The sequence below is a fragment of the Eriocheir sinensis genome, chromosome 34, assembly GCF_024679095.1.
Source record: "Eriocheir sinensis breed Jianghai 21 chromosome 34, ASM2467909v1, whole genome shotgun sequence".
Lineage (NCBI taxonomy): Eukaryota > Metazoa > Arthropoda > Malacostraca > Decapoda > Varunidae > Eriocheir > Eriocheir sinensis.
The window spans coordinates 15,123,082-15,130,581 of NC_066542.1; the positions used below are offsets into that span (position 1 = coordinate 15,123,082).

The following is a 7,500-nucleotide window of genomic DNA, read 5'->3' on the forward strand; positions in this document are numbered from 1 at the left end:
GGCTGGAAAGTATAGGAAAAGGAGATGATTTAAGGGAACAGAGTTATGTGTGCTGAGGTGTAGGATTTGTCGAGGGCAGGGAAACGTATTATGACAGGTGAGTGTTTTACTACTGCCGGTGAAAGAGCAACCTTTACAAGTCCAGCAGCAGGTCATGATGTTAACACTATCACTCGACGGAAAACTTATACTAAATACCTAACCAAGGACTCAGGGGAACAACAACCATCCCATATGAGGTGATTGTGGTTTGCTGTGTTGGTGGATGCTGATGTCTGAAGAGGAATAGGAGGTGAGAGAGTACACGGTTAGGTCTTTAAAGGTCAGAGGTAATCGAAGACAGGGAGAAGTGTTATATAAGTTCGCCTCAAGAGATGTGAATGTGTTGGGGAGTTCGACTGATTGTGTTGCTGTTGATTTAGTGGAGGGTGTTGATTCAAGAAGATAAGGGAAGGAGAGATGGAGAGGAAAAGTTAAAAGGAGACAAAAAAAAAGGGTAGTAGAGAGAGAGAGAGAGAGTCGGGTATAAAAGCTCTACTTAGTACATGGAGATAACTGCCACATAAAACAAACACATGAATATACACACAGACACGTGACCTTCTGTGTGTGTGTGTGTGTGTGTGTATAGACAGTCGACCTCTCTACATAGCATAATAAGAGAGAGAGAGAGAGAGAGAGAGAGAGAGCACTGCACGTATATAGGTTATGGGAGGATTAATTAAACTAAGGGATAGTAATACCTCTCTCTCTCTCTCTCTCTCTCTCTCTCTCTCTCTCTCTCTCTCTCTCTCTCTCTCTCTCTCTCTCTCTCTCTCTCTCTCTCTCAATCAATTATGAATCGTGTAATGTAAAACTTAAAAAAATGAAAAAAACATAGACACGCACAGACGAACAAACAAACAACCATCCCTATAAACTGACACGACGTAACCTAAGTCAACAATGTGTGTGTGTGTGTCTGTGTGTGTGTGTGTGTCTGTGTGTGTGTGTGTGTGTGTGTGTGTGTGTGTGTGTGTGTGTGTGTGGCGTTCTTATCTCCCAAGTGTTATAAGATTCTGCGTCCACACGATTCAAGATAGAGAGAGAGAGAGAGAGAGAGAGAGAGAGAGAGAGAGAGAGAGAGAGAGAATTTCACGAGCTGAGTAAGTATTTATCATGGGAACGGAACTTGCACATGCAGGAACAAGCTATACTTTTATCCTTTATTTATACCTTACCTATAAATGGATGAGAGAGAGAGAGAGAGAGAGAGAGAGAGAGAGAGAGAGAGAGAGAGAGAGAGATGCTCGAACAAGGTAAAACTAACGGTGAGACAGACAGACGATGAGATAGAGTGAGATAAGGGATGAACGCAAGCTGTAAATGTCTCGGTAGCGTCTTGTATCATGATTTGCTATAGAACAATCTCTCTCTCTCTCTCTCTCTCTCTCTCTCTCTCTCTCTCGTGCAATTGAGTCGTCAGGGCGTGTGTTGCATGGTTAATGGGGCGTGAGAGAGAGAGAGAGAGAGAGAGAGAGAGAGAGAGAGAGAGAGAGAGATATTCGCCCTACATGCCATATACATTGCCACATGGCCCTCCCTCCCTCCCTCTTCTTCCCTCCTCCATCCTTTCACTCCTGCCTCCTCCTCCTCCTCCTCCAGTCTCTCTCCAACCTTCCTTTCAGCTCTTTCCTGTCTTCCAAAGTCTTTTCTTGTGTAAAGTATGTGGCGCATAGCAGAATTCAGAAAAGGCAGTAGTAGTAGTAGTAGTAGTAGTAATGGAGGAAGAAATTAATTAAACACGAGAGAGAGAGAGAGAGAGAGAGAGAGAGGGGGGGGACGATGGTTCAGCAGATCCTGGCGCCAGTGGGATTTCGTACACTAATTCTCTCTCTCTCTCTCTCTCTCTCTCACTCACTCTCTCTCTCTCTCTCTCTCTCTCTTTTGCATAATTTGTATATTTGGTGTACATATTGTTATTATTATTATTATTATTATTATTATGATGATTATGATTATGATTATTAATATTAATATTATTATTATTATTATTGTTGTTGTTATTATTATTAAACACTTATCGTTGTTATCATCTTATCATTTATTTTTTCGTTCTTTCGTTTAGCTGAACGTTCAATCTTTCAAGCTACTAAAATATGACCTTCACACACACACACACACACACACACACACACACACACACACACACACACACACACACACACACACACACACACACACACACACACACACACACACACACACACACACACACACACACACACACACACACACACACACACACATACACTGTATTCAAGGTTGTCTGACTTTACCATAACATATTTATGTGGGCTTACTTGGGCAAGGTTAAGAGAGAGAGAGAGAGAGAGAGAGAGAGAGAGAGAGAGAGAGAGAGAGAGAGAGAGAGAAATTGCTATTATTTCTATTATTTATTATTATTTTTCTTTTTCCCACTCATTACTATTTTTACAGTGAACGTCTATATAATCTACTCATCTGTCTGTGTATTGACGTCACACTCATATGATTATCAAAGTAGCAATCTCTCTCTCTCTCTCTCTCTCTCTCTCTCTCTCTCTCGCTTGCTTACTCACGCCCTGCTGTCAACTCGGTCCCCGCTAACAAATAACCCTCAAACCTCTCTTAGGCCTTAGCACGCCTCTTGTCTCTCTTTGTAAGGCTTCCTAGGTAGTGTAATGTTTTTGTATGTATGTGGTGACGCGCGCACACACACACACACACACACACACACATTCATTCATTGTTGTTTATGTGCGTATTTTCTTATGTTAGATGTCTGTGATAATGTATAAAGTTCACGTGCATTTCTTTTATTCGTGTTCCTCTTTTTTTCTCTTCTTCTTCTTCTTCTTCTCCTTCTTCTTCTTAGTGTTTTTGTGCTTGTTATTGTGTGTGTGTGTGTGTGTGTGTGTGTGTGTGTGTGTGTGTAACGGTGACAAATAAGGAAGTCACTGTACTCCAGATTATGTGATGTGAGAGGTTATTGTTCCCCCTCTCCTCCACCTCCTCATCCTTCACCCCCTCCTCCTCCTCCTCCTCTTCCTCCTCCTCCTCTTACTCCTTCTCCTCCTCCCCCACCTACTCTTCCTCTTCTAACTCTTTGTTGCTGTATATTCCTCTGACCCTCTTTGTCTTCCCTTTCTTATTCCTCCTCCTCCTCCTCCTCCTCTTCCTTCTCCTCCTCCTATATAGTGCATACGTCCTTGATATCTCTCGTTAAAAGTTCGCCTGCACCTTGCTTGTAAATACACACACACACACACACACACACACACACACACACACACACACACACACACACACACACACACACACACACACACACACATGTAAACTAATACACTAAGATAATAATAATAATAGCAAAAAGATTAGGTTTTACGTGGTCGTTCTTTATCATTGTCTTCTTGTTTTTCTTTTTGTTCCTCTTCTTGTTCTTCGTCTTCTTTATCATCAGTTATTCTTTGCTATCTTGGTTATTTTTCTCCCACTCTTTCCTCTTCGTTATCTTTCATTCTTCCCTTCTGCTTCTTCCTCCTTCTTTTTGCTCTTGTTCCCCTTGTTTGTCTTTTTTCTTTCTTTCTTTCTTTCTTCTCCTTTCTCTTCTTCTTCATTTTCTTCTTCTTCTTCTTCTTCTTCTTCTTCTTCTTCTTCTTCTTCTTCTTCTTCTGCACCGTAACTAAAAACTTATATAAACTTCAGCATCTCTAAACTTACATTAGAAAAGACAAGACCATCCATGCGCTGCTTAAACGCCTCAACACACACTCTCTCTCTCTCTCTCTCTCTCTCTCTCTCTCTCTCTCTCTCTTCGGCGGGAATAAAAATGGAGATATCTTTAATAGCAAATGGACGAAAGCGGAAGAGGGCACCATAAATAATAAAATCTCTCTCTCTCTCTCTCTCTCTCTCTCTCTCTCTCTCTCTCTCTCTCTCTCTCTCTCTCTCTCTCTCTCTCTCTCTCTCGGTAATTGCAGTATTTTTCTATTCAGTTGCCTTACTTTGTTCCCTCCTCCTCCTCCTCCTCCTCCTCCTCCTCCTCCTCCTCCTCCTCCTTCTAATTGACTTTTTTCCTTTCTTCTCCTTCTTTGTCAATATCATAACAAGGCGACGTAATGAAAGGAAATAATTATCTGCTAATATGGTAATCATCACCTCTATTCCATCTCCACCTACTTCTCGTCTTCCTCCTCCTCCTCTTCCTCCTCCTTCTTCGTACCCTCTCCTCCTCGTCCTTGCAGCTGACTAACCTACATCGGAGTCACAAAGGTGCGTGAGCTTGTAAAGAATATGAGGAGGAGGAGGAGGAAGAGGAGGAGGAGGAGGAGGAGGAGATATTGACAAAACAGGAAAAAAAAAACCTGGAGAGATGAAGGAGAGAAAGACAATGACAGAAATAAGATGAAGAGAATGTGAAACGAGAGAAAAATTGTGAAGATGTTGAGTTAGAGAAGAAGAAGAAGAAGATGAGGAAGAAGAAAAGGAGAAGAAGGAAAGATATTACAGACCACTAGAGAGAAGAAAAAAAAACATTGAAAAAAGGGAAGGTGAGGAAGAAGAAAAAGAAGAAAAAGAGGAAGAGGAAGAAGAAAAGGAGAAGAAGGAAAGATATCACAGACCACTAAGAGAAAAAAAACATTAAAAAAAAGGGAAGGTGGGGAAGTAGAAAAGAATTTGGTAGAGGAGGAGATATAAAGAAAAATGCAAGAAGAAAAAAGAAAGAATAAGATATAGAAATATAGAGAAAAAAAAGAGAGTAGGAATGAAAAACAAGAAAGAAATACAAAATAAGGAGAAGCGGGAGTTGAAGGAAGAGGAGGAGGTGGAAGAGGGAGGAAGAGGAGGAAGAAGAAGAAAAGAAAAGGAGGGAAGATTGCCACTTAAATAGAAGCGTTTCATCTACACTTGCTCCACTTGAAACGTGTGTGTGTGTGTGTGTATGTGTGTGTGTGTGTGTGTGTGTGTGTGTGTGTGTGTGTGTGTGTGTGTGTCCACCCATATATTTACCTACCCTAGTTTGCACTTTAGGGTCTTGATCTCTCTCTCTCTCTCTCTCTCTCTCTCTCTCTCTCTCTCTCTCTCTCTCTCTCTCTCTCTCTCTCTCTTCTCCTATATATTTTTTTCTCTATCTCTCCATGGTCACAGGAGCTTAGATAGGCGGAGAAGGTGTCGCATGTAGATGATGGAGAGGGAGATTAGGGGTGAGAGGCTGAAGGGTGAGGGGTGATATGCTTGTATAGGGAGAGAGAGGGAGAAAGGTCAACCCATATACAGGTCTGTTTTCCGTCGCCACCAACCACAAGTTTTTTTCCCTTCGCCACCAACTCCAAATTGTTATCATTCGAAGAAACTGTGAAGAAAAAAACGTAAGAAAAAATAATAACGTTTGTTGCCTAGAGATATTTGCGTGATAATGATGCATATTGTTATTATTTATTAATTATTATTTATTTATTTATTTTTGTTACGTGTTATCTTTTATTAGTGTTGTTAATTCTGTAAATTTGGTATATATATTTCTTTCACTCGTTTTAATACATTGTTTCATGGGCCGTTGAATATTGTAAAGAAGCGAAATGAGAGAGAGAGAGAGAGAGAGAGAGAGAGAGAGAGAGAGAGAGTGTGAGCGCCTGCTTAATGTCACCCTATCTCGTTTACTTAAGATAAAGCATCAACCAGACACCTAGTTAAGAAGATTGGATATGCTCTCTCTCTCTCTCTCTCTCTCTCTCTCTCTCTCTCTCTCTCTCTCTCTCGTATCTCCGCCTTATCCTCATCCGTTCTCTCTTCATTCGTCACGTGACAAACACACACACACACACACACACACACACACACACACACACAGACCAACACACATAACAACAGCAGCAGTTCTCTCTCCTTCTCATTTTCAGCTTCCTCCTCTTCCTCCTCCTCCTCCTCCTCCTCTTCGTCCTCCTCCTAATCCTCCTCCTCCTAGATAGCTTTATTTCCAGTGCACGTGGACTTCTCCCTCCTCCACCACCACCACCACCACCACCACTAACACCTCCTTTAACTTCGTCCTCCTCCACCTCACACAACGATTACCACAATTCCCCCCCCACCCTCCCACCTCACCACCACTTTCGCTCCCTCCCCCCTCCCCGGTCCACCTCCTCCTCCCCCTCTCCATTACCACAGTCACATCCACCATCTCTCGTATTCCCTTCCGTCCTTCACCACCACCTCCACCACCACCACCACCACTTGCCGCTAACCACAAACACCGTACCCTAACCCCCCCCATCCCCCCCCCCGCCCCACCACCACCACCAATAACAACAACACCTTCAAGAAACTGCGACTCCTTTGTCCCTCCTTTGTTTAATTTCTTGTTGATTTAATGTTTTTTTTTCTTCGTTTTCTTCATTAATTTGCGTATATGTTTTATTTTTATTTTCAAGGTCGTATAGAGAGGGGAACAGGTTAGTTAAAAAGGTAAGGTATTTTAAGGTAAGGTAAGGTAGGATATTTTTTTCTCTTTATTTTATTCATTGATTTTGCGTATATGATTTTTTAAGGTTGTATAGAGGAAGGCAGGTAAAGCAAGGAAAGGAGAGGTGTTATATAAGGCAGGTGTTAACGTTCAGATGTGTGGTGTAAGGTTAGGACAGGTGTATCTGTGTGTGTGTGTGTGATGCAGGTGCCCCGGTTACGTGTGTGTGTGTGTGTGTGTGTGTGTGTGTGTGTGAATCAGTTGTTCTCTCTGCATCCTCCTCCTCATCCTCATCCTCATCCTTATCCTCCTCCCAGTGAGCCAGCAGGTTTGTGTTACGAGCTTAGCCGTGTTTACAGTCTTCTTGTTTTGTTTTTTTATCGTATATCCTCCTCCTCCTCTTCCTCTTACTAATATCAGTATGACTATATCTTCCTTCTTTCCTTGTAATCTGTCTCAATCTCTTCTTCGTATTCGGCTTGGTTTTTCTCCTCCTCTGCCTCCTTCTCCTTCTCATCCTCCTCCTCCTCCTCCTCCTCCTCTTCCTCCTTATCCTTCTCATCCTCCTCCTCCTCATCCTCATCCTCCTCTTCCTCCTTATCCTTCTCATCCTCCTCCTCCTCCTCCTTTTCCTCCTCTTCCTCCTTATCCTTCTCATCCTCCTCCTCTTCTTCTTCCTCCTCCGCCTCTTCCACCTTCTCCTCCTCTTCCTCCTTCTCCTGTTTTCTATTGTATCTTCCTCCTTCCTATCCTTATTTTTAATGACTTTTAGATCTTCCTCTTTTATCTCATTTCCTATCTTTTTTTTTTCCTGTATCTCTGTGATTCATATTATTTTCTTCTTACTTTTCGTCTGTCTATAATAATAATAATAATAATAATAATAATAATAATAATAATAATAATAATAACTGAGGGCGTTGAAGTAAAGTTAAAAAAAGGTGGAATGGACATGTGTGTGTGTGTGTGTGTGTGTGTGTGTTTGGGTGGCTGTCTGAATGGCCTATTATACA

General features: G+C 41.9%; 1 protein-coding gene across 5 annotated transcripts in view; it reads left to right on the forward strand.

The window, feature by feature from the left end:
* The window catches only part of LOC127007134 (monocarboxylate transporter 10-like), a 37,687-nt gene that overhangs the window by 9,249 nt on the left and 20,938 nt on the right, over nt 1-7,500 (forward strand). The gene's annotated exons all lie outside the window — the stretch shown is intronic.